Below are 27,237 nucleotides of genomic sequence, written 5' to 3'. Positions count from 1 at the left end.
TTCTGTGCCTCAGAAGGCAGGTGCTATTTCTGTGAGGCTAAGGGGCTGTATAACTTATGTTTTTTTCCAGGGCAATTCAGACCCAGGGTAATTTTAGAGTGAACGATTCTTCCTTTACGTTACTAACACTCCTGGAGGAGGCTGAGGAGAAATGGCAATTGCCCCTGACACTGTGCAGATGTGCTGCGCAGGATGCGGACAGTACAGGTTGATCGCTGAATTCATCGTGGTGATTTTATCATAAGTCTTGCCACGCTTACGTTGGGAGTATTTTTTGCTCATTTGTTTCATTTTTCCTGAAACCTTAGCTGTCTGCAGCAGTAGGTGATCAGTGTTTATCACCTTGCAGGAAAAAAATAATTGTAAAATATAAATTCAGAGTGGCTCTGCATCTGACACAGGCAACTGAAAATCACCCACAACTTACATATTGTAAATAATTATATTATGTTAAACAAACCTTAGTGGTTCGAGGGTTAATAAGGATTGCAGGCACTTTAAGTGACAAAACCTGTACAGGCTGTTACTATCCTATGCTTATTCTATGTAGGCAAAGCAGCCAGGGCTCACGAAAGGTAAGGTTTGTGTTTTATGATTCACCACAACTGCTGAACTTCTCAGCGCTGCTGAAAAAAAGTATAAAAAGTGCTGTTTTGGTGTAACTCGGTATACATAGAGCAGCGCTAGTCCTGAGGTAGCACCAAGACAGAGGTGCTCTCTCCCAGCATATACAGCTCATATTAAAAAAATAATAATAATTGTTTGGAACCAGCACATTTTCCTCCCTTTTCACAGTAAAAACCATTAACAGGTGGATCTGGAAAGATATGTCATCACTAATACTCTTCTCTTGCAAGTCAGCAGCAATGCGGGAAGAGGCCGAAGCAAAGGAGGAACACTTCTTTAAGGAAAAAAGTACAGTTTTGCCTCAGCACTATTTTTTTTTTCCCCTCAGGTGCTGTGACCAGGAATTCTTTTCTTTTTTTTCCCTTTTCTACAAAACAACTAGGAAATTAGAGGAGGCTGTGACCCACAGCTATATATACTAACATGAAGCCTTTGCTTTCCAGCAGTGCCAAGCTGGCATGTGTCATCAGTGCAAAAAATGAACATAATTAAATTACCAAATTCCTTGGCACAGATGATGTTAAAATAACTTTTTTAAAAATTTTAAAATATGGTCTTTTATCCAGCTTTTTGTATCTTGTTTTGTTACTTCTTGATCACATTTACAGTTTCTATAAATCTGGCATCTGCCATTCATTTATTGCCTGTGTTGTAATTTTTGATGGCTTCTGTTTGTTAGTTTGGTTCCAGCCCAGTTTTTTACATAAAATCTCTGCTTTCCATAACAAAGATAAACACGTATTGCTCTTCTTGGCTGTGAAGAAGAAATAAAACATAAAACTGTAAAAATTTAAAAGACAAATACATCTCACATTTTTAAAGCTAAGCAATGTATATCACAAACAGTGAACATATTCATATGTGTGTACCTGTTTCAGTATATAGCTCAAGAAAAAGTTGGATCATTTTTCAATTAATGGAATTACCAGTATCAGTTAAATAATCTCATCATCAGTTTCACCATTACAGAGACATTTTTAGGTCATCATTCAAGGTGTGTTTGTTTCTCAAGAAAATAACTGAGAGAAAAAATTACAGAGAACCTTTGAAGTTAGCATTAAAAAATTTTTTTAAAGTGGTATATTTCCCAACTTTCTCAGATTCCAGTGTGTCCAGCTAAATAAGTAAATTAGCTCTGTGGGAGGCAAAAGAGAAGAAAAGATGTTTAGGAAAGACATTTTTGACAATAAAATTGTAGAAATATGCAATTTCAATCTAAAATGTCACTTCATACTACTTTCTCATATTAATCACCTTACATTTGTAAGTTCTCAAACACTGCCATAGAGGCAGACAGGAAGAGTATTTTTCACCTTGAAGGATCCTAAAATGCAGTGATGAACATACCATCCGTATCTGGGAATCATTGCCTACACTGCTGACACGTATCTTTCCAGAGGTGACAGATGTCTAAGCGGGTGCAGTGTCTGCAGGACATGCCACACAGCTACAACTGAGGTAGTACACTAAAGCTGAACAGGGACATTTGGTATGGAGCAGATGCAGAGCTAGATAAGGGTATTATCCCATTTACTCTCTGCTGCCACTTCTGTGGATCCTTCAGGGCACTCTGCATTCATGGCAACATCTATACTGTTGAAAAGAACCACCGTAGACGGTTACCCCTGAAGCAAGCAGTACGTGTGATTCATATCTACCCTGTCTTGATTTGGCCCCTGCAGACTGGTCCATCTGTAGCCCAGCTGCAATAATATTTGATCCGTCTCTTCTCTAAGCTTCAGCGACCACTCTTGTGGCCAAAAGACACAATTATTTCTGTGCGCCTTTTCCAGCTCAAAGTGCCTGATGTAATGCAAGGGTTGTTTTGCAGCCTGCAGGAAGGTTTTTGTAGTGTGTCATCTAGGGCATGGCATGAAGGCACATTGTGGTTATTGAGTGTTTCTGGTCTAGTGAAATAGGGCAGGATTATTCCAAGTCCTGGGTGTCAAACAAGGCACATCTGTTCTCCTATTATTGATCTGCAGCACATCCATAAGCAAACTCTCCTGACAACTCTAACTGGGTTTCTCCTTTAAGGAGACTTATAAGTATATACCAGAAGGCAGTCCAGGAGTGAATTAGCACATGCACTGCACAGGCAACTGCACATACATGATAGCAGAAACAAGTTCTGGAAGAGAACCAGAGTGTCAAGATTGCTGATGCTCCAAGTATGTTGTAAAGCAAACTCAGACCTTCATCGTGCCAACAGAAAAAGAGGATCTGTCCCTTCCAGACAGTGTGAAACTGAGAGGGACCTGCAGGACTAATAGGCCTTAATGGTCACCAATCTCCCCTGCTCATGGCCCAGGATCCCATTTCAGATTGTTCCATGTCCCAGCTACATCATAGATACCGATGTCATGCTCCACCACAGCCCTGCCTGGCCCAGCCATGGGCTCCACTGAGCCAACTCCTGCTTTTGGGTTAATGTCCCATCCCCATGCAGGTGCCTGATGTCCAGGGCTGGAGCTGCTGTGGCAACCACCCAGTCTGCCCTGCTGTCTGGCTGGGGCAGTGGGACAGGTCCTGGCTTTCTGCCACAGCATAGCCCAACCACATGTTCCTATGCCCTAACATTTACCTGAGTGTTTGATCTTGAAACACCAATTTAACTCAAGATATGTGAGTGTTTATGAAGTTTTTGAAGAAATATACACGAAAAGAAATCTTTTTTTTTTTTCTCATGAAGGTATAAGTAACTGGCTAGCTACACCTAGATTTAGTTACTTACTGATATTATGCCATTCTTGTCGTTGGAAAACCTCTAGCAAACATGAGATTGACACTCTTCATTGCTTTGCTTATGCATTAAAATCTCCCCCATTTCTTTTCTTTTTTCAGTCTGATAGTTTGTCAGGTCCTAGAAGCCTGATGAGGTGCAGCATCAAGAAAACAGTGGGAGCAATAGAGAGCTCTGCTGCTGACACGATTCTCTTTGGAGGGAATGGAGCTATTTTTCTTGTTTTGAAGTGAAAGTATCACTCACAGTTCATGTTCAATTGATAACCACAGAGAAATATGTAACTTCACAATCCTAGTAAGAAATATATAACATCTTCCAGAGGACGGCATTGCCTCCTCTTATACTATCTATTTTCTGCTAGTGAGACTACCACGATAAGCAAGAGTGTCGCGACGGAGGGAAGACACAGTCACTCAATATGAGTGATCAGCAGACTTCGTTTATTGTACCTTACAGTCACCTTTTATGCCTTCTTATAATTAGCTCATACATATTACAAAAGTTAAGCTCATTATTGGTTAGTTGCCTAAATATCAAGCCCGCCCCTAGTTTCTCTTCTGTAGTTATCTGTTCCCACCTGCAACATTCTTTTCCCACCACAATCTTCCTGTTATATTTTTGCTTTACTTCAGATAAGCTGAGAGCGATGTGCATTTTTGTCCAGCCAGCTGGACTATGTCTATGTGACCCTTTTCAGCTAGCCAGTTATCCACAGTTCCCCCGTTTTTATTTTGGGCGACATAGGCTTGGTTGACCATTTTCAATAACAGCGTTTTAACACAGGAAAATACACAGCCAACTTATAAAATCTCAGTTCAGAAGTATAATTCCTGAAATACCTGAAAAATAAAGTTAGCTTGAAGCTTTAATTTAGATGCTCTTTCTGTTCCAGTGATATAAAAAGTTTAAAAAATTCAAAGGTAATTTTAAAGTTCTGAACATGGACTAATGCAAGCTCAAAACCCAAAAAGAAACCAAAATGATGTTTGACTAGGAATATTTGCAAATATTTTAGTGGAAAATCCCTGACCATTAACAATTTTCTGTCCAAATAACCACTGCCCTTATGCAACCAACCAGTCCATACAATTTCTGAAGAATACCTCATTGATATCAAAGAATTAACAAAGGGAAAAAATTAGTTCTAAGCTATATACATTCATAAGTGGATTTTTCAATAGTTACATACAGATTTACACACTAAGCCATAATGGCTTGTAGGTGATACACACAAGAAGAGTACGTTGCTTATCTGTCTGAATGTCTATGCTAAATTTGACAACTATGCCACAAGCCAAGCCTACATGGGTGCTGTATGTTATGCACGTTCCTTAACAAACAGAAGTATAATAGGTAAATTCCCAAGATCTAGTCCCTCAACCTAATTATATTATTTTGTAGCCAATTAAGGAAAATAACACAAATGTGCATATCTACATGTGCACACACCTTTTAGTTCAGAACCAATCTGTGATAAAAGGCCTTAGCCTTATGGCATCATCGAATCTTAACGAGTACAGTGATTAAAAATGCAGTCTTACTGTAAGTGCGATTTATGCTGACATTCCCTCAAATGCTACACGTGAGTATTTCTCGCTCAACTGCCTCAAGGTAAAATAGTAGTATTCGTTAATATGTATTAAAAAATCATTAATTCTCTACAATAGCAGTTGACTTTCATAACACTATGTAAGCAAAAGAGGCTTAAGATGGGTTTTCTGAATACTAACAATTTTTTTAGACTGTCTAAACTCAGGTCTTGAAAGATTTCACTCTGCCAGACATAGAAACACTGTTGCACTCCAGTTGTGATATCCCTTTTCCCAAGTTGTCACATGCACATCTCGCTCAAGCAACATTATTGTTAAAGTTTCTCTCTGCTACATAAAAGCATATTGCACTTGTAGATATAAAAGACAGCACCCTTACTTAGATTATTACCTTATTACCTCATAACTCTTAGTATACCTTGTATCTCTGATTTCATCACTTCAAAAATTCACCAGAAGCAGATAAAACCACAGCATCAGACTAAACTACACCTTAACTGCTGATTCAAATAAAGGCATTGTCTTCAGATATGCCTAATGCTTACAAATAATTTTGGCTGGTTTTGATCAAAAAACTATTATTACAATAATGATCAAAAACAATAATCCCGTTCGCAAAATTCCTTTAAGCCAGCCTCCTAGTCCCAACCAATTTCCACATTCAGAATACAGCATAAATACAGAATACAGAATAAATTATCTCCATCAAGGCAAAAAGGCTTCTCTTTAAGCACAGAGATGTTTGCTAGTTCAAGGCAGAAACCCATTTCTTGTAGGGGACATCTGAAGCACTTTTTTTGGTGGGTTTGTAATCAGTTCCGTATTTTCCCTTGAGAAGCTAAAGCTGTTCCTCTTGTTTCAGGAGTGTTTCCAACTCTGATTTGTCGAATAGGTCCGTATTTCCCAAACATATCATACATTTCCTCCGCTGTGATTTTATACGGCAGGTTCCGAATATAAAGGATCCGATTGACCTCTGGGGGCAGCCAGATGTCAGCTCGCTTGGCCGCTTGCATCGCCATGGCGCCGATCGGAGGGGGGGGGGTGTGGGGGGGTGCCGCCTCGGAGAGAAACCGCGGCCGGGAAGGGGCCTGCCGGGCTGCGCGCCGCCGCTCGCCGCTGCCGCGGGGGTCCCGGATGCTATCCCATACGCTCATAACGCGAGTAATTCCTTTTTACAATCTATGTCCTGAATGCTCCGCTTTTCTAAAAAGCATATGAGCGAATCGTACGTCGCTTGTCCCTCCATACCGTCGTCAGCGCTGTTGCAGCCTTTGCGAGACTCCGGCGACGCGTGGCCGGCGGGACCCTCTGTAGGTGCTCCCGGGCGCGGGGACTGTGCCCTTCCGCCTCCTGCGCTGCTTTCAGCACCGGTACCCGAATCTCCGTCGAACCGTGGCTCGCAGGTTCAGCCCTCTCTAGGGTCCCTGTTCGGGGCGCCATTTGTCGCGACGGAGGGAAGACGCAGTCACTCAATATGAGTGATCAGCAGACTTCGTTTATTGTCTCTTACAGTCACCTTTTATGCCTTCTTATAATTAGCTCATACATATTACAAAAGTTAAGCTCATTATTGGTTAGTTGCCTAAATACCAAGCCCGCCCCTAGTTTCTCTTCTGTAGTTATCTGTTCCCACCTGCAACATTCTTTTCCCACCACAATCTTCCTGTTATATTTTTTGCTTTACTTCAGATAAGCTGAGAGCGATGTGCATTTTTGTCCAGCCAGCTGGACTATGTCTATGTGACCCTTTTCAGCTAGCCAGTTATCCACACAAGAGGACTGATCAGTTCAGATGTTCAGCTAGGTCCTATGTTCTTGGTAAAGACCTTCAGCAAAGTTGCTGAAAGTAGCTGCATTGTCAGACTTGCTTTGTTTCATATTTACTGGATGTGGTCATCTGTTCACTAGAAACCGGACTGAGACAACTAAGAACTATACATAACCTTAGTACATCTGTTGGATGGTAGTGACTTTCGGACATTAATGAACTGGAACAAAACCAAGTTGGAAACTGCCTTTTTCCCCTCTAGTATTGTCCCGAGAAAGACTTTACATACTGGATGTACAGCAGAGAGAGTTTCTGCTGTTCAGATACCAGAATAACAGGTGTGTTTTCAGGACCATGATGGAGAGGCGGTTAACGTTATCATATTTCCTTTAAAAATGGATAAGAATGGGGTGTAAGAAGAGAACACACCTTTTCTTTCCTCAAATGTATGTTTTACATTTATTTATAGGTACATTAAAAGGTCATTGATTCATGTACTGTAGATACTGAATTATTTTAAGTACCCATGCAGAACAACAGTTAGCTGTTAAAAAAAAAGAAAACCAACATTACATTAATTTGGAGTTAAGTTCAGATTTAGTAATATCATTTGGGTCCATAAGCTGATCCTTCTCACAATTCTAGCCTTGGAATAAAGCTGCCCCTGTAACGTGCTCAGAAAACATTCAGATCTAGACCATCTGAGGCAGGGAGCAAATGTCCAAAGTCAAACAGAGTGTTTGGACAGCAGCATATACCCCTGCAGAGAGCTGAGGCTCTCACAAGGGTGGCCCTGTGGATTCTCATCTACATAAAATGAAGCCATGCATAAAGCTCTATTCGAAAACTCGGAGCACCAATAACTGAGGTTTCTGGAATGATGTTTTCACCTAACGAGGTTCACTTTCCAGCTGATTTTAGATTTTTCCATGACTAACAAATGTTACATTTAGATTAGAGTTCTTGGAGGAAGAAGTCATCTACCCTCCTGCATTTCTACTGTGCTTTGATATTGCAGGACTTAGCTCCTAAATACTACAGCAAGAAGTACAGTATTTTCAGTCTTGTGTGTGCCAGGCCTTTTCTCGTTAAGTGATACTACCGCTGAATAAACTTCCCAGGTTCTTGTTTCACCAGACTTCTGTCTAAGAACAACAGAAAGAAACCCAGGACTTGCAGGCATCTCTCCACACATTCAGTCTTGTCTTTTATGATTACCAGCACTAACTGTCTCAGTAAGTTCCACTTACAAGTAAAAAGGATTTCAGCTACATGAAAACCATAAGAAGCTTGTCCTAAACCACACTTGGTTAGGAACAACATTCTTTTTTCTGTCTCATCCATAAAAGTCCATTTATTCTGAGTCTGATCCAGATTGGTGCTGCATTTCTGCTATTTTAGTGAGCCAGATCCTCACAGTCTCACTTTGCTCTTGGGGCAGATGTCATACCAGTTGATAAGCCCTTCCCTCAGTTGCCATTGCTAGAGATAGCGTGGAGAAGATGTCCATTCGGGTTGGCCATACAACTCAGAGTGTCCCAGGGAACAGGTGGACATGGACAGGAGCATTATTAAATGCACTCATGATAATATTAAAGGATTTGTTCTAATCCACTAAAACAAGGGACGATTTTACCTTTTGTGCTCAGTATCCTCAGGTTTCATCACATCAGCTGAAGACAAAAGCACTGGGCTTCTTGCAACATTTAATTTCCATTGAAATAACAACAAAGCTGTGGACTTCACTTTTATTATAGAATCAGCCTTTGCAATAACCCTCTTTGGAGAAGTCCCTGAACTCATTCATCACTATATAACTTGAACTCAATAAAGTTACACTAGGGAAGAGTTTGGCCCATTAACTTTAGTTTTCTAATGCTGTTTAGTCAATAAGGCATATAATTCCCAAACAAAGAAAGGGAAGGAATAGTAATAATAATAGGAAACATGAAATGTCAACAGCCTGTTCAGAAGCGGGGGGGGTGCAAGGAAGCTAAAGAAAAACAAAAATACTGAGTCAGGTCATCAGCTAGAGAAAAACAGTGTAAGTCCAGTGAAATTAATTAAACGGTAATGGATTACATGAGATGAAGATCTGGTATGTAATTTTCAGGTTTTTCCAATTCTTCCTCCCCCTCTCCCATAATAAAATTTATTTTAAAAAAACCCAGTCTGCCAGATTTTGCAAATTCAGTAGTCTGTTAAGTGGGTAAGTAAAGATATAATGAAAGCAGTAAGTGCTGAAACATCACACATGCAGTACATATCTCCAGCCAGTCCAATTTTATGCCTAAGGAGACTGGCAGAGTTCCTGCTGCAATTCAAATCTTATGTCAAATTTATAAACTTGTTTTCTCCATTCTCCTCTCCTATATCCATGCCCCATCAATCAGAGCTTATACCTGCACAAAAGGCTGATCTGTCATTAAGGAGGCAGGTTGCAGCCAAATATAAATTTGCACTTTAAAAAAAAAAAAAGGAATAATACTTATGCTGCAGGGCAGGGTCACCCTCTGACCCTAGGCAATCTGCCTCTCAATCTGCAGAACACAGGCTAAAATAATATGTCCGCCGAACAAGCAGTAAACTTTTCTGTTTCTGCCTTTTTGAAGATTCTTGGAGTTGCTGTGTTTGCCGGCTGACACTCTGTCTTTTAAAATATGAAAATCTCCTCCATATGCATTGAGCTCAGTTTTCTACTTAGCATTTCAAGAGCCCTAAGGACCTTCAGGGGAAAAAAACCCCACAAACATATTCTGAATTTTCAATTTTGATGACAATTTACTTTCCCTACAGGATGTGCAGAAACACCTTGAAAAACTTGTCAGCTGCACTAAAGGTAATGTTCCTTGCCATGGGAATGAGGGCACATCACTTTCAACTAACTTAGGGGAAACAAGTTTGACTCTTTTATAAGAGTGGGTCATATTTTCACCTGCACCCCGTGCTTCCCCAAAGTAGCTGAACATCTCTTTTAAGTTGTTCCAAATAAGAAGCAACAACAATAGCAACTTTCTATTTTTTTAAAAAAAGTAACCAACACAAACAAGTTTTGACCATGCATGTAAAGACAAAATTAGAGTCAAGGGAAGAGGACAGTAACATTTACGAGCAATATAATCACACCTTCAATTGTGTGAGGGTGGCATGTGCCACTGTTCGCAATCTTGTTTGTCTGAAAAAATTGTGAAGGGAACCTAGATGACCTACTTGTATAAAACACTGCTTTTATAAGCTAATATTAAATGACCTGAATCTCTCACCCTTAAGCTGAGGTTTATGTATTTTCTCTGTAACTATCACATCACTAAAGAGCACACTGCAAGTGTTGGTTCTCTAAGCACCAGGCACCTCCCAGTTGTTCAGGGTGCACTGGATTTTGTTGCTTCCATGTCGCAGATGGGAGGTGCTGAGATACAGGGAATATAAAGTTCGATGCTTTCTTCTGCAGCTGAAGCTGATGACAAAACCATAATTGACCCTAAAGGGCTCAGGAACAAGTTGTACGGGCAGACTGCTCAGAAACCCCAAAGTCACAGAATTCTGGATGAAATCACTGGATTTCAGTATTCTGGATACTCAGTATTCAGCCTTCATTAGCTCCTGACAGATGAACCACGAGCTGAGTTAGGAACAGGGGAGATAAGCCTTGATTTCTGGGCTTGTTTTCCAGCCATTAGACAGCACTTATCTTTAATGTGAAACTCCTGGGTTTAGAGATTGGACTGATGACAACTGTTTGTTTTGGTTTGGGTTTTTCTGATGTTACCAGTATCTCTGTGTTCTACATGGGCTAGACAGGACTGCATGAATTCTAACATCATTTAGTGTTTCTGCTGCTAATCCTGGTTTAGCCTTGACACAGACAAATCTGGTATTAAGCAAAGGAAGATGTTGCATAAACACGGTAAATACTGCCTCTCTTCCTTTCAGTGGAATCAGAAATTCACACCAGAGCAGTCAGTTAGAATATGCAATTTATACTACAGACTATTTAAATGTTTTAAAATGGAAGTGTTCATTACAAATGCAAAGGTTAGTGAACCTTTTATCCAGGGTGAGATGCAAATACAGCAGTGACTGATAAAGACAGACATGTAAATGAATATGGATGTTTGCATAAACTGTATTTCTTTGCTGTTGTGGAACAAATTCTGCTCCTAGCTCCATTTAAGCATCTGCTATTGATTTCAGTGTGGTTATGAGTATGCAGCTGAGAACAGGATAAATCCATCCATCCACCTATTGACTGATCAAACCACATTTTTTATTATGGATCACATTTCCATATAGAAGCGAAGCAGGGCTTGATCTCAAGGGCAGGCTGTGCGGCATCTTCGCTGCAGCCCCATGGCACAGTATGGGTATATGCCTCAACCCAGTGGGTGCTCATGTTGGGTACAAGGGGACCAAATTCCCCCATGCCTCTCAGAAAATACTGAGGGCCAGATAGACACCAGTAATTAGAAGTTTGTTATTTTCTTTAAAAAGTTATTTCATAAATAGTCTAAGTTCAAAAAGCAAGTTGAAAACTCATAATCAATTTTTTCATTCTTGCTTTTCTTACTTGTAGGAAAAAAATTACTCACTCTTCTCCCACCCTCTGATAAGACTAGGCTTTTGCACTCTATTAACCCCAGGGGCTAAAAGATAGACTGTTTTCTAACAGGTGGGTTAGTGCTAGATAGCATTACCACAAATGCCAAGTCATTAAACATATAATTGGATTTTTATATTTTTCCCTATCTTAACTTTTCTACATTATAAAGGATCTTTACAAATTAATGACAGAATATGAAGGTGCCCTGAGAGCTATTTGCCCATAAAAAATAGGCATGAAAAACTCCCATCCCCATCACATGAAGAACTATCTCACCAATTTCTAATTACTTCTGCCACTGACAGTTCACTGGACTGTTAAGTTGTATTCTGCACCATGCTGCTTAATGTGGTTAAGTCAGTCAGGTATTTGCTACCCTTCTTTTTTTCTTTCTTCTTATTTCTGATTTTTTTTCCCCTGATTGTGAAGCAATTAAGCTATGTCACTAATGAAAAAGCAGAATTTTAGTACTATAAAGGCACAGCTAATTTAAAGATGAATCCCTAGCAATAACACAATAAATCCTTATAGCACCCTGGTCCAGAAATGTTTCTGGAAGTTTATTCAGGACCTCCAGTAAAAGTCTTTCCTATGGCACTCACAGATATTCTGAGACAAGAAGTCTTAGTAAAAATGCTAAAGATCTTACACTTGTGTTGGGTAATGACAATGATAATATTAGTGATAATAGTAGTAAGAAGGAAAAGAATTCACTGTGGAATTTTGTTTCTTCCATTGGATGAAAACCTTCAATTGAAAATGCAAGAAAAGATTGACAAATATGATCACTTTTGTCAAGAACCGAGAACAAAAAAGATCTAAAACTTTAGAAGAATAAGCAAAATACCACTGATTTAGAGTGCTTTGAAGCTTGGTGAGGGAAAATCTAAGTGACAGTGTGTACTAGCTTCATTATTAGGTGATGGTGCCTTTAAACAGAGATGTTAATGATATCACTGGGAATTGAATAAGGCAATGAAGCATCCTAAGTTCATGGATGCCTCTGAGTTAGAGCTACTGGGGCAGTTGTGTTGTGTATGTCTTGTGTGGTTTTACTTCTCACATACAACCTTCTTGAGGTGCTGGTGACATATCTAATAAAGAATCTGCTCTCTGTAGATTGGTGATTAAGTAACACAATTCAGCGATTGCTATATTCAACCTCTGTGATTTAAGTGGGAATATTTATTAAATAAAAAGTAATCCATCTCAGTATGGACAAAGGTAAGATAACCAAAACATAAATGAAATTGATTAAAACATTGTGTTAGATGCAGATCTTTCCTTCAGGTTGCTGATAGGATCCTTTTGACCAGTTCTGTGATATCATTCATATGTTTTGGAGGAATTTTAACCTAGCCATTTCTGATTTAAATAGAGAGATCATCAGTTATCACTGAGAAAGGGGAAAGACCTGGGCTTTCTAGAAGTTTTATGATGGCTATGAATCATTAAAGTGATGCAACTAAAAGAAAGGTGAATACAAAAAAATTCTAACAGGAACTTGGAGGCACTAATGGCCACAAGAAGACAAATCCAAACCACAGCGGGTACAGAGAAGGACTATTAAAATTAACAGGGGAATATAAAACTTTGGGGCTTTCGAACCAAAAGGGGAGGGAGCAAAGTAGGGAAGTAATATTATTACAGTATAATTATCTTTCCTCATGGGCACAAATCCCTGGAAAGAGGAAAAGATATTCAAGTTAAAGAAAAACAATGAAAAATGCAGGTAAGTGAAGATAAATTGCATAGCTGGGTGCAGCTGTTCTCTGGATGGGGACTGCTGGAAGCATCCACATGCCACTTTGAAGCACTGTCTTTGAACATCACTGTATATTCTGGAGTATCTCCTTATCACATACACTCCACATATAGACTTCAGTGCATCCTAATGAGTGTCTTCTTTAGAAGCCCAGACTCCAGTAAGTCTCTCAAGCAGATTAATACTGGGATATTGCTGGAGAAGATGATGCTTGTACTGGAAACAACAGCTCGTTCCACCCTGGACAAAAAGCATATTGACAGGCCTGATGCTTTCCACTGCAACTGTTAATTCTGCAGCCTGTTTCATTTGCTAGACTTTTCCTTTCTCTATCTTCAACTCTCTCACTGAAGTCTAGTTTGATATTTTCAAAATTTACTTGGTCTCTCTGATTCTGAGGATTTAGTTTGGCTTACCCAAGTAAACAGAAAACAACCCCAACCATGGTAAAATGCATTTTCTCCCCTTCTTGCTTTTCCTTTCTTTACATGTCGTTCTGACACCTTTGGCTTTTAAGATCTGAAGGAAGAAGTTTGCATTCAGATATTCCTTCATTTTTTAACCTTGTGTTTATTTACACTGGTGTGATTACAAAGTGGAATATATTGCTAAACCAAGGGGACATAATTTAACACCCTTTTTCAGTGTTTGGAATGATTTACCAAGGCTAATCATTTCAGAGATGAAATGAAGAATTACTGTTTTAAATGCCTGTGTTAGGTTCAAGCACCCCATCGCTGCTCTACAGAGCTGTATACAAATAGTATTATTTAATAATGAGCAGAAAACCTCCTGCTTCAACCTGTAAATTAATAGCTGAAATTTACTCTTGTGCAGAGAGCTGGTGTCTGGGCCAGTTCACACCTGGCATCACATAAGAGCTTGTGTGAAATTCAGGCGGGCCACAGGCTTTGTGCTGGCTTTTTGAGCAAGGCTATTTTCACTCTGCAATGAGCAAGTGCAGTCATATGTTTCAATAAAGGACTTATCTGTTAGCATGTGAAAATGTTACTGCTAATTTTACACCTTGAAAACAAATCAGGGTTTCACAGGTCGAAAGCAGAAACCAACCAGCTATAAACCGTCAGATTGACTGTGATCTCAGAATTGAATAGGTCTATTTGTTCTAACAAACAGTTAGGCCATTAAATTGCAAAGCCTTCCAGTGTTTGTCCAGGTAAATAAGGACACATCCAAATTGATTATCTATTGTTCGGAGGTAATGATACGTAATAAACTATTCGTTCTGGGTAACATAACAGAAATGTGCTTTAGCGTGCAGATGTGCCATATCTTCCCGTGTTTAAGAGCACGATCTCCCCACCAGTTTAGCTTCAGTCCAGGACTCCATCACACTCTCCTGTCCCCGACCTCTGAGGGAAAAATGCATTTGCCTGATAAACATGTACAATTTTCTTGCTCAATAACCTTATGTGCTGTTGCTGCTGCTGATGATGATGGGGATTCCTCAAAAATCTGCAGGTGAGTATATCTGAAACTCACAGAAAAAGACTTCAGGGACGTTAAGGTTGATCCTATTCTTTTCAGTGTCATTATACTCATTTGAAAAAGGAGTATCTGTCATCACAGACGTCAGATCTATTAGCTGCCCAGCAATAAATCTTGTGCTCATGTCAAAATGTTTCCTGCCGAATTTCTAAAATGAAACTTCACAGCTCAACATTAGGCTGCAATTTATAATATATGATATAAGAAGCATGAGCAGTATTCTAACAGGAAAAGGAGTAATCTCTAAATTTTGTCAAATGGGAAGTAGTTAAATGATTCTTGCTTTTCTCAGTTAGGAACTTAACTGACTTTTTTTTAAACTGTCATGTAACAATTCCTCCCTTGCACATATCCTTGGTATCTCCAGAGTTAAGACTATGGCTACATGCAGATGTGGCTGGAAATCTCCAGTGTGGGGGGGAGGAAATAAGCAGCTGGGACCAAGAACCAGGGACAGAAACATTTTCCAGCAGCAGCAGGACCTTGTTTATGGGATCCTGCTCCATCACTTGTGACAAACACCAAATTGAATGTTTGTGGGGACAAACTCTGAGAGGGTAATAACCTGTGCTGAGGCAGTGTGAGGATGATAAATGTTTTATTGTCTTTATTTTTCTCACATCACTTGCCAGTTAGACTTACAAGGTGAAATTAGTAACCTTCCGTGATGGAATTTGTCTTGCCAAATTTTAGCTGACTAAAGTATTGAGTGGGATAGTGTGCATAAGTAAGACACTTGAATTTAGACACCTGGGGACGTTTATGCCCATGTCCGTGTTTAAACTGTCCTTACAGCCACAAGGAGCCAGTCAGTGCTGGCAGTGCCTCCTAGGGAACTATTGGAGCAGTCCTCGTGCCTGCTCGTGGGTGAGCAGCATCGTTCCCTGATTCCACGGGCTGCATTGACAGCTCTACCCTGCATGTAAGACGAGCATAGGTGTGCAAGGACTCAACTCAGACTACCTGATTTCAGGTCCTTTGAGCTGCTGTTGGTACCCTGCAGCCCAGAGGGAAGGTCTCCTGAAGGCTCGCTCATGCCTGGGGGAGCTTGCCCGATGCCGGAGGCTGATGGCGAGAAGCTGAATAGTGGTCCAGGGGCCTCATCTGACCTGCTTCGATGAGCTCCCTCTGTAATGAGGGAAGAAGGCAGGTGCCTTAAGCAACATTCTCATTTAATCTATTGTAAATGCCCATTTTAGGATGATACAAAATCTAATTTCTCACAAACGATTATTTATAGGTGACTGGGTATGACTTATATAACTAACATTTGGAGCCTTATGCTAGAAAAGGATCATATGGGTTTGGTGGAAAGGAGAGGTCACCTCTACCTGTTTATGGTGTAACTTTGCTGATAGGAGGGGAGCAGCACCGTGGGTACATTTAACCAATGTCCGTTGAAACAGAAAGCAAGATAACAATCAAACAAGTGAACCAGGCATTATCTCTCAGTGATCATATAACAGATGGCAGACAATATGGAAAGGGGAACACACAAAGAGAGATATTAATTTAAGACAGACAGATAGATGGAGCAATACTTTCAAAAAGTAATAAATGGCTCAAATTGAAGGCCAATTCTCAAATGTGTATTCAGAGACATATGGGTTGAGCTCTTAATGAAAAAAAATCTTTTTTTTTTTAAATATAAGGAAACAAAGGATCACGAAATGACATTTATTTTCTATCTGTAAAAGAAAAAAAGACACAGCTACATTTTTCTTGAGCACTTTTTTCTCTGAAGTTGCTAAAAATCACAGTGCTCCCGGTAGAACTGAGACAAGGTGGGTAAAAAGACATGAAGATTATGTTTTATTTAAAAAAAAAAAAAAGGCAAGAAGAATAATAAATGGAAGAGCGTTTTTTTTTATTTCAGAAAACGATGAGACTAGTTCGTCTCCAAAAGATACAAAAATTGGAATCCGAAGATCCTCCAACGGAACTGCAAATATGTTTCTAACCACTAGATGGTACTTAAAGCACAGGGTTGAAATGAACTGCTGGTCTACTGTGAGTCAGGGTACCCGTGTCAGAGGCTTAGTGAAGCCGAGGTTTTATTTTCCTCATATCCAGGAGGGAAAGAGAGAGAAGAGGAGAGGGAAAAGAAAAAAAAAAAAAAGAAACAAGAAAAAAAAAAGGAAAAAGGCTAAATCTCTTCTGTGCCTTTTTTGACCTAAAAAGAAAAATGGACATGGCAAAAGTGTTCCTGATTAGATTGGTACAAAAAGATGGTACATTCTTTCTGGATGAATCAGGAGATATGAGGTTCTGTCACTCTTTAGATATAGACCTGGAATACTAAGCTTAAATTTATAGCCTCTTGAATGAGCCACAGGACTCTGTTTACTCATAGAGTAGAATTGGGTGCAGTTCCAGCAGTTCTTCTGTGTGATCAGTTACTTTATCACCTTGATCAGTTCAGAAGATACAATAACTCTTTTTTAATACATCCTACTATAGTAGATCCTTTATCAACCTGCTTTGGATTTAATCACACTTCTGGGGCAGGAATCTTCTCCCCATCTCTCTTCTCCCCATCTCTCTCTTTCACATGCACGCAAACACATGCCTGCACAGCCATAAATGCCTGTGTGTTACTTTTTGACTTTTTTGTAATTTTTATATTTTCTGAGGGAAAGGCTGGAAGAGATAGGGAGCAGGATCTAGAGAAAAGATAGCTCAATTGCAGATGCTTCTTTTTTCCAGCTCTAGTTTTCAGAAAGGACAATCTATTTCCAATAGTGACTAGGGGAGAAATTTCCATCTGTAGGAATGATATAACAGTGGATACCTGGAAATTTGAAAATATACCTTGGCTGCAGAATTTGGCACTTCAGTACAACTTCATAGCATGAAGACTCAAAACTGTTATTCACTCTGTGCTGGCTAACCTCTCCTGTTCCATCCCAGGCTCAATAGTTTAATTTGGTGCTTTGGTTTGGATTAATTTCCCACATACATTTTTACAGCAGGGAGGAGCACTGGAGAGGCCATGAGATTGTCCAGGAAATTGTGAATTACAAATATCTCCCATCAAGCACCCTGCTGTGCAACTGGGAGCATTTCTTCCTGACCTATTCTGCCTATAAACTCTCCCCAGAGGTACGCAGATCAATACTGTTGCTTAATGTACATGAAAAGGTTAGGCTGATTCTTATTCTTTAAACCAAAAATGCTGCTAGATCTTTCCTAAAAGTATCTCAGATGATTTATTGCTGAGGTATTCTGTGCCATTGAGCTCTTAAACCTGCAAATATTTGTTTGGTATGTCTGATTATCCAACAGCATTAACAAAAAAATAAATGAAAAATCAACCACCAACCAATACTGCTATATCTTTATACAAACAACTGTGAATGACGTTAAGGTTGGAAAGGTGCATCTAAAAATGTTATCAAGTGTTATATCACCTGGAGTGTTAGTGGGGAATGACTTTGTTGCCAAGGCCTAACTTTTCCTTAGGAAAAGGTGAGTCTCTGTCTGATTATTCGTATTTCTTTGCTTGTCCGTGGCAAGCCTCACCACAGGAGAACAACAGCTGTGGGCCTGATCTAAAGCTTCTTGAGCACAGGACAAATTCTCCCTGTGGACCAGGTCCACCCGTTCATTTCATGGCAGCCCCTGTGAGCAGGAACTTTTGTCACAAAAACAAAGTTTCCAGAATAGCTCTAGCATTGAGCTAATCACTGAGATTTACTCTCGCTTTGCACCAAAGGACTTGGCTTTGGTAATCAGCCCATCTGCAAAACCTTTGAATGTGAGTTTACCCTGTAGTCCTGAGTCTGACCAGCTGCTGGCTGTGAGTTACTTGTTTTCTGGAATCAGGGTTGTTCAGAAGTTCACTTCTGGGCAGTTTTTGGTTTGTTCTGTCATGTTTAATAAAGATGCACTATAGCATCTTCAGAAGTCACACACTGGCTGTATTTATTGGCCAGGTGTGACCTATAACATCGAGGGGGTTAAGGTGTAGGACCTGATGTAAGCATGCTTGAAAACACTTTGCTTTTTCTTCTAGCTGGTAATTTCTATTTCATTAGTTGCAACTTGCCTTCAAGTCCTTGAAATTCCATCCATTTTTTTTTTCCAGAACTGCAATGCTCCTAGCCATGAAAGTATTCACCATTTCTTCTCAGAGCAAATCCTATCTGTTCCTATCTATCTGTTGTTCCATCTGTCTGTCCGATCTGCTGCTTCACAGTCTGGAAGGGAATACCTTTTGGGTTCTTTCATATATATCTTGTGACCACTGCAGAACTTCGCTTGAAGGGGCCAAACTCATCCATGATGGTGAAACTTCACTGACTTCAAGGTGGTTGTACAAGTGATGAATTTACTCTTCCCTTAGGACCAGTCTGGATACAAACTGTGTATCCGTGCATATGAACCGTTGGAGGTAGGGAAGGGAATCAAAGGTAAGGTTTTGAAGAGATTGTTCCAGGGCAATAGTAAATCATACACTCATTGCTGCACTGCAAAGAATACACTAAAAGAGAGCAAGAAAAATGAAGGAACATGCAATTCTGCCCACTTCAGCAGTTAGGCTTTTGTTAGAATACTCTTAAGCAATTACAAAGCTGCCAGGACTGTATTTAATTAAATATATAAATATCTGTACAAAAATAAAAGCCAGGCAACACTTACATCATGCCTACAAGGTGTTATTCTGTTTATTTTTTGCAGATGGACATTTTGTCAGGGAGAAACTTGCCAAGTGCTGCGAGAGGGAGAGGGAGAGAGAGAGAAGGAGGTAGAGTGATGTAGTAAAAAGAAATGTTGATGCTACAGGAAAAATGGCAGCTCTTATATTTCAGCGAGGCAAACACACTACAGTGCAGATGTGATAAGGGAGTGTGACTTGAGTTCCCTACTTAAGGCTTCACTGAAATTGCCCAGTACTTATGGGAAAACAGATGACAGAGTACTTAGAGATGGTGCATATAATTTATAATCTGTAGTCTTGAACTTCCTGTAGCTGATTTGAATGATCAGATGATTTTTAGTAGTAGACTAAATACTTGAGGGGGACGGGTGCAAGGAACCGAGCTGAGTACAAAGAATAACTCTTATTTGCCTAGAATCCTGAATCTTTACCTCTCAAAAGACAAAAAGCATGCCTGCAGATGTTTAGGTGAGGGGAAACACAGCCAGCCTGCACCTATGGCTCCGCTGCAATTTCTGAGACAGGTTTTGTGCACCAAGAAGCACTTCAGTGCAAAAGCATACCCAGGGAAGTATGGGGCTGCTTCTGCTCCTCATGGAAGAAGAGTTTGGCAATCTACAATTTTCTGAGCATGCTAAGGCTTTGCCTACAGGCCAGGCACATTCCTGAAGGCTGTGTCCTCATGGTGTCTTCCAGGCTGCTTGAATCCTGCCCAGTGGAAAAGCTGGCACAAAGTTTGATCCTGGGCTTTTTTTTGGCATTAGTGAGACTAGTTAAAAACTTGTGTATAGTCAATATTTTAAACTGCAACTAGTGTGGGGCAGAATATCTCAATGCCAAAGTGATACAGTATATAGTGTGCATCCTTTTGGTTAAGTTATCTCAAATATATGAACGTGTTCACACTGAGTGATGTTTTCTGAAATGTTAGTGTGCTACACTGAGGCAGCCAAGGCATGTTTCCTTCTCAGCTACCAGTGATGTAAAATAACATATGTGTCCGCTCAGCAAAACAATTTTTAATGGCCCTCAAATCCATCAGGTACCATCTGGAAATCACATATACCGCCTCAGCATTTGCTCAACTGTTCCAGTGTTGTGGTGATTTTCTTCTCTCCTAGGAGGGGGACCAAGTCTGTTACTGCAACTCACTATTCACGGCCTCAAGAGATGCACCTGCAGGGGCCATGAGTCTGTGATGACTCCCAGGCACAAGACTTTGACCTTAGCTTCAGCAAGAGGTGTTTTGGTCTAAATGCTGGAGTCTTGGCCTGGGTGCTGTTACAAAGGGAGATGATCACCTGAAACTGATATGGCCTGTATGTGAAACTTTCCCATCATTTTATGTGCGCTTCATGTTCCCTCATGACCTACAAGAGTGAACCTAAAATGGAAGGGTGTGGGGTTTTTTAGAGCAGGAGGAAACCCCCACATTTTTACCTGGGGATGTGCCTTTCCCAGTCCCCAGAAGTGGGAGGGAAAGAGTTGTTAAGATGAAATAACAACTGGATTTTTCTTTCACTCCCCAAAAGCTGTGGCTATAGTTTTCAGAAAGGCTAAAGGAATTAAGTAACCATTTCTTTTTCAAGTGAAAAGTCCAAATCTCTGACCTAAGCCTCAAAGGTAAATGTTTTGCTTGCTGTATTTTAGCCCTGATCATGTGCTGGATTTTATCCATGCTCCTTTATTACCTGGACTATCCCATAGTATTCATTATCCTAGTAACAGACTCTTATGTTAATTTACAAAGAGAAAAACTCAGAGACATCCATAAGCTGCCACACAGAAGCACTGGTGAGGAAACAAGTTGGCATTGAGTGCACTTTCTGTATTTTCCTCAGACTATCTCAGGTGGTGCCTGCAAAATGAAAATGCTCCACCGATAAACACTAGTGAATGGTAGGTGAAAGAAGCTCTCATTTCAGGTGCAAATCCGATAGCTTCCTCTGCAGTTTGAGAGAGAGGATTAGTTCCCTTTGCCACGAGCTTCTCATACTTCCACCCCCCCCCCCACCCCCCCCCCCATCTTCAGGATCTATATCTGAACCCTCCATCTGAACCAAAAAGCTATATCTGTCCCTTAGTAAAACATCTTTTATTTGCCAACTTGTTTTTCCCACGGACTCCCGCTCCCTTTTGTGTTTGTGCTAATGTTCCGAATGTCTACACCGCGTAGCCGATGATTATTTGTGAGACAGAGTGAGTTAATGCAGATTTGCAAGCTGTTCCCATTTGTTAAATGTCAGAAAAACACATGCAAGTCACTGGCTTTAGCACTTAGCTGCCAGCTGGCTCTTCTGAAAGGAGGGGACAAATGACAGTCTATCAAACAGCATGCTTTCAAAGAAAGAGGAGACTTGTTCCAGAACTGCAGCTTCAGAGGCTCTTTTAACAACATAAGCAAAACCGGGAGCCAACCTCATTTTTTCCCCCTGGCTGTAATGAACACATAGCTCAGCTACAGCATTCCCCCACCCCCAGTAAAAATGAATTGGAATTGCAAAGCTTATAAAGAAAACAAGTGTCTTCCCCGCCCCCCCTTCTCTCTCTTTTTCCCCTTCCTTTTCTTTCTTTTTTTTTTTTAATTTAAAATATTTTATTATTTATTTATTTTTGGCTCAAAAGTAAGACCAAAAATGTCAAAAGGGAAAGGAGTGGGGTTCTGAGATCAGTCTCAAATCTCAGAAGAAGATTGTGGAAAATAGTGCCAAATGGAAATGTTTATCCATGGGTAAGTGCCCAGTGTAGATTAACATATTTTAATTCTGGTCTCTGGGTTTGCTGCACTCCCCAAAGAATACATGGTTTAGGCCTCACTGGTGAGCCAAAGTTGTCGGGGGGGATTATTTAACGTTGTGCATGCTGATGGGGAGCTCTGTCCTCACTGTGCCCAGAGAGCTGAGACGTGCCTTTCTCCTCGAGCAGATGCTGCAGGAGTTGCAGCGGTGCTGCTTTCTTTATGCCACCCGACATGCTTCGACCCTGACCTGGAGGCCACCGGTCCTCTGCTGTGGCTGCCAGCGTGGAGGCACGAGCGTAATGCTGCTTTCCCAGGTGGTGTCCACCAGGACCTCCAACATCACCCGCTCATTAGTATGTCTCTGAACAGCTGTCATGTGGTGCTGACTTTTTGTCACGGTTGACAGCGGTGAGATTAAAGCAGGTAGCCAGAGGCTGAAAAACTCTGTGTTTTGTTACGAAGCCCTGAGTCATCTAGTCCCCTGTTATAAATATTAGGTGTCAGATTTGGATTCACACTGAGTCACTTGTAGCCTTGGGTAAATCCCATTGCACAAATGGTCCAATTTATTGCAGCAGGACTATTTGTATACAAGATTGCCATCATTGTCAAGATGTCAAAATCTGGCCTCGTATGTTTAATACTTCATAATTAACAAGCTGTATTGTACTAGTCAACATCTTCCAATTATACAAGTTTCAAAATGAGGGGTCAGTTCCCAAAGTTTTCTCTGGTTTAAACGCAGAGCCAGTTAGGACAAGGCTTTGGGAAGAAAGAGCATTGTGTAGAGCAAGATTCATCTTTTCTGCCTTCCCTTTTCTTAATTTAAGTTTAAAATCCATGTTCCTTCTTATAGGGGAAAGAGAGAGAAAAAACTATGAAGAGGGTAATTCATTGCTTACAGAAGGAGGAGTCCCTTCTGCTTACCTTTTGTCACTGAGGGGAGCCCAGGTGACTCCAGGTAACTCCAGGTTCAGTGCTACCCAATGAAATGTGAAAAACTAGGTGAGATGAAACCTTTCCTAATTGCAAACACTGCCTGCAAAGCTCATTGCTCTGTTGCTCACAAATTCATCTCAGAAGCACTCCCAAAGAAGGACTTTGGTGCCAAACGTAGTCTCAAATTGTCATCCAAACCACACCTCATTTCAACTATTTAATCCATGGGAATCATAAACTCTCTGGGTGCTCATACTTTTACCCTGAAAACATACCCTGGGCACACCTAAAATTGAACAGTGGGTTGGCTATCACTTCTCTAAACCCTAGCGAGATCCAGGAATTAGGCAAAGTTAAGCCTCTGAATCTGATCGGTACAACCTGAACCATCCCTGATCAAGTTCAGCACAAGGCCTTACTTCAGTCAAGACACCTTTCATAGATAAAACATGTCTAGCTATTTAACCAAAAAGTGAGCCATCCCAGGTTCCAGGCTGTCCTCATTCAGATGAATTTGAAATGAGAGATTTCAGTTACTCTGAACTTCTCATTATAGCCTAAAACTCTAGACTTTGAGGCTGTCTGGGGAAAAGGGTTGTAAAAGTTATTGTTCTGCAGCTGGAGGAATCTAACCCCATTTTGAATTTTGAGTGCTCAGGGTAATCAGAGCTATGTCCACAGAGATATTCAGAGGTATTTAGGCACCCAACTGCTATTTGTCTCAGTGCCTTCATCAAGAGAGATCACAGTCAGCTTGGATGTAAAGAGCATCAGAAAATGAAAGCACCAAGCAATATCAGCCTGTGGAGAGAGAGAGAAGACGGTTGTTATCTGAAAATTTCATCCACATTAGATACTTATTATCTTTCCTTTTGCACCATAGACTGTTCCCTGCAATTGTGCTTGGGATCATTCAACTGAAAAGAAAGGCTCCCCTGTCCATCTGTCTGGCAGACCTGTCCAAAGGTACCTCCTTTTCTTGTTCTGTTTCTCAGACCTGACTGGTAAAGCTAATCAAACAGAGCATTACGATCTAGTAGCCTCTCCAAACCTCCAAAGTCTCACTCAGACTACTGAGATCACTGAATTTCTTGCAGGTTAGCATATGGCACTCCTGCATTTTTTAGTGGCATGAGATTATTGTTAGGGAGAGAGTGAATTCAGCAGCCTGACAGAACTGAGGCTGCCACAGATCCACGTCCCAGGTCTGAGCAGTAGAGAGATGTATGTATTCCCAGTAGGCACACAGACACGCATTTACAACATACATATTTATATATAGATGCATTCGGATCCATAAAGATCACAGACACACAGAGCACTCACACAATCAGCACCAACAGCTTCACCATGTCCCCTCTCCAGCTGATCAGGGTGAAAGTCTGTCAGTGCAAAATATATGTATAAAATACGGATCCCCTGGTAGCTAGGCTCAGACACGCAGTCTGCCCGTGTTGCTGGCACACACACACACACAGAGACAGTGGATCTCGACAACAGTCCTGTTTATGCATGGCTGGCCATTTTAACCCCTTTCCCCTCAGTTTTCCCATGTTGGACTCTCCCAAACCACTTCAAATCCTCCCTTTCCCAGCTTTTTTTTTTCCTCCCTTAAACATCCCATAATAAGTCCCATTCAATCCCCAAACACTCTTCCTGTGCTCCACATAATATGTCCCTGTGCAGTGACCCCTGAGATGCTCCTGAGAGCAGCTCCCATGACTCACCATGGTGGGGTGATGCTCTCCCAGTGCAGCCCTGGGAGGGCCCATGACAGGGGCACATTGCTGCCCTGAAATTATAGGGGTACCCCCCTCCCGGTTGTTATGCTTTGTGCTCCTCTGTGTGTGTGGAGATGAGCCTTTTATCTCACAACCTGACAAATACCTGCTTTCTGTGAGATTTTTTGTTGCCTGGGTAGATCCTTCTCTCTCTCCGAGGCGTATAAGCTCTGTCATACTCGTTACATGAAGAGCATTGGGGTGAGTAAGCCCTTTCCCTTCATTTTCTTGAAGAATGTCAGGCTCAGACTTAAGCAGTAAATGCCGCTAACAGCAAAGATGTGGTTCTTGGGGGAAGGTGGTGAGACGAGACCAGTCTAGTAAATAGAGTAGGGTGTATCTGGAGAGGCTCTGGGAGTCTGGTCATCAGCTCATGGTTTTTTAACCATGTGAAAGTCAGCATCCCCACTTGGCAAAGGGGGTTATTAGCGCTGGCTTTCTCTTGGGGCATCACTGGCTGCAAGGAATGCTAGGAAAATACTTTGCCAGTTAAGGTGTCAGACACGCACAATGGGATCTCATTTTCAATTGCACACAAGTCTCAGATTTTCAAGGATGCTTAGATTAAAGATCAGCATATGCAAAGGAAGATTTTCAGCAGGTTTTAGGTATTTCATTCCTATTAACTTCAGCAGAAGAGAAACATCTTTTCCTAGCTTCAGTCACCATGTACTAGTATTTTTAATTATCTAGATGTCTTTAAAAACTTCTCTGAGAACTTCTAGATAGAAAGTTCTTAATTTCAAAAATGAGCACTAAAAAGCAATGCTACCAGGGCATTTAGGAGTTACACTGTTGGTATCATAAAGCAATGCTTTCCCTTTTTCTATGGAATGGTTACTCAATTACTGGGTAAACTGGATTTTTAGACATGATGAAGGGCACACTAAACAATGCAAAAGATATGAGAAGAGACAAAAGCAAAAGCTGTATCTTCTGGATTCATCCTGAACCCTGTTTTATCACCATGGCAGATGTACTTTAAGACCAAACAGTGGCAAAGCAGAGTTTATGAACAGAAGCATTATTTTCTCATTTTACTTCTTCCTGGGTGAATTGAGGAAGGTTACCCTGGGCATTTGTGGTCATGTTTGGTTGATACACCCTGGAGCGCTGTACATTGAGCCAGCTCTGAACAAGGAGGCTGCAGGACCTCAGTTTACCAGCACCAAGCTGGGATGGCCAGTCTGCTCTCACAGCTGGAACTAGCATCTCTTCAGGTGGCGATGCTGCAGTGCAGACACTCAGCTATTTTGGAGCTAACTTAAATCTCAATCTCACAGCGATGTCTTATGCAGAGCAGGTTTATGCTTAGAGCCTGATCCAGAGCCCACAGAAATGGACAGGATGCTTTTGACTGTGCTTCAGCGAGCTCCATCTCAATCATGAAATTCTCCCCACCTCACCTCCCTTTCTTGAAACAGGGATAACAACCTTTTCTTAACACAGTCTTGCTCAACACAATAGATCCCTTATCATGCAGGGAAGAAGCGAGTAGAGGGGAGGGAAGGGCAGATGGTATCATTCCTAATGCAAATAATAATCAGATTAATCCCTGAATCATGACAAGAGTTTCATTAGGTGCAGAACTAGGGAAAAACACTGCTGTATTCCAAAGGAGCAAGTCAGAGGGGGACATAATATAAAGTGCTCCCAAGTTGTTTTTTTTTTAGCTTCCCCTCCCACCCCCTCTCATTTTTATTTGTGTTATACTGAGGGTAGAGCAATGTGGGAGGGCAAAGGCAGAAAATTATAGTGCTGGAAATGAACTTCTGTGTTTCAAAGATTTTTGTCAGCATCTCATGAGCCGGGTGACCAAATGCTCACATTGTAGGGGTCTTGTTTTTGTGATTTCCATCCATATGTCACACACTTAATCAGAGAGACACCATCGTGGACTAAAGTAGGCAGAGCTGAAATGTCAGTGCTCAAGTAGGAAGAAAGCCCTCTTTCCCCTGACTTCTTTAGCTGAAATGTTGAGCACTTTGCACTGCTATTGCTACTTCTTGGTTGGGCTGTTTCTATTTCTGCAGTGTCCTCATGCCTGTCATTGCCTGGACCTGGTTCAATAAACACATTAGCCACATCTGAGAGTACAAATATTTCTTCAGAGGCTTAAATGTCTGTTTGAACATGTGATTGCAGTAACTACACGTGCAGTCAGAGTCAGCGCTGTATACAGCTTCGGTAGTGCCATGTCCAAAGTTAGGAAGATTGCACATAAGAGGAGGAACTTTGCTGGTGTCAAATGATAGGGAATACAGGCTGGCTGCACTGACAGGTCTGCCAGAGCCAGAGTCCTGTAAGTAACATCAGAGGTTGGGTGGCATTGCCAATCCCTTGAAAACCCTCTGTGCAGAGGATGCACGTCACTACCCAGCATGTGGTTGTGCTTCTCTGAGCATGGCTGTCCTGCTTGTTTCCAACCACAGGCTGGGGGTGCCACCTCTCGCCCCTTTGATGTAGCAGTGGCACCAGGATGCTGTGCAGTGAAAGGCCCATGGTGGTGGCATTTGTTGACATATTGCAATCTAAAAAGGCAGTGTGGA

The sequence above is a fragment of the Falco peregrinus genome, chromosome W (genome assembly GCF_023634155.1).
Source record: "Falco peregrinus isolate bFalPer1 chromosome W, bFalPer1.pri, whole genome shotgun sequence".
NCBI classification, from domain to species: Eukaryota; Metazoa; Chordata; class Aves; order Falconiformes; family Falconidae; genus Falco; species Falco peregrinus.
The sequence above is the reverse complement of the archived record's forward strand: the minus strand, read 5'-3'. Positions refer to the sequence as shown.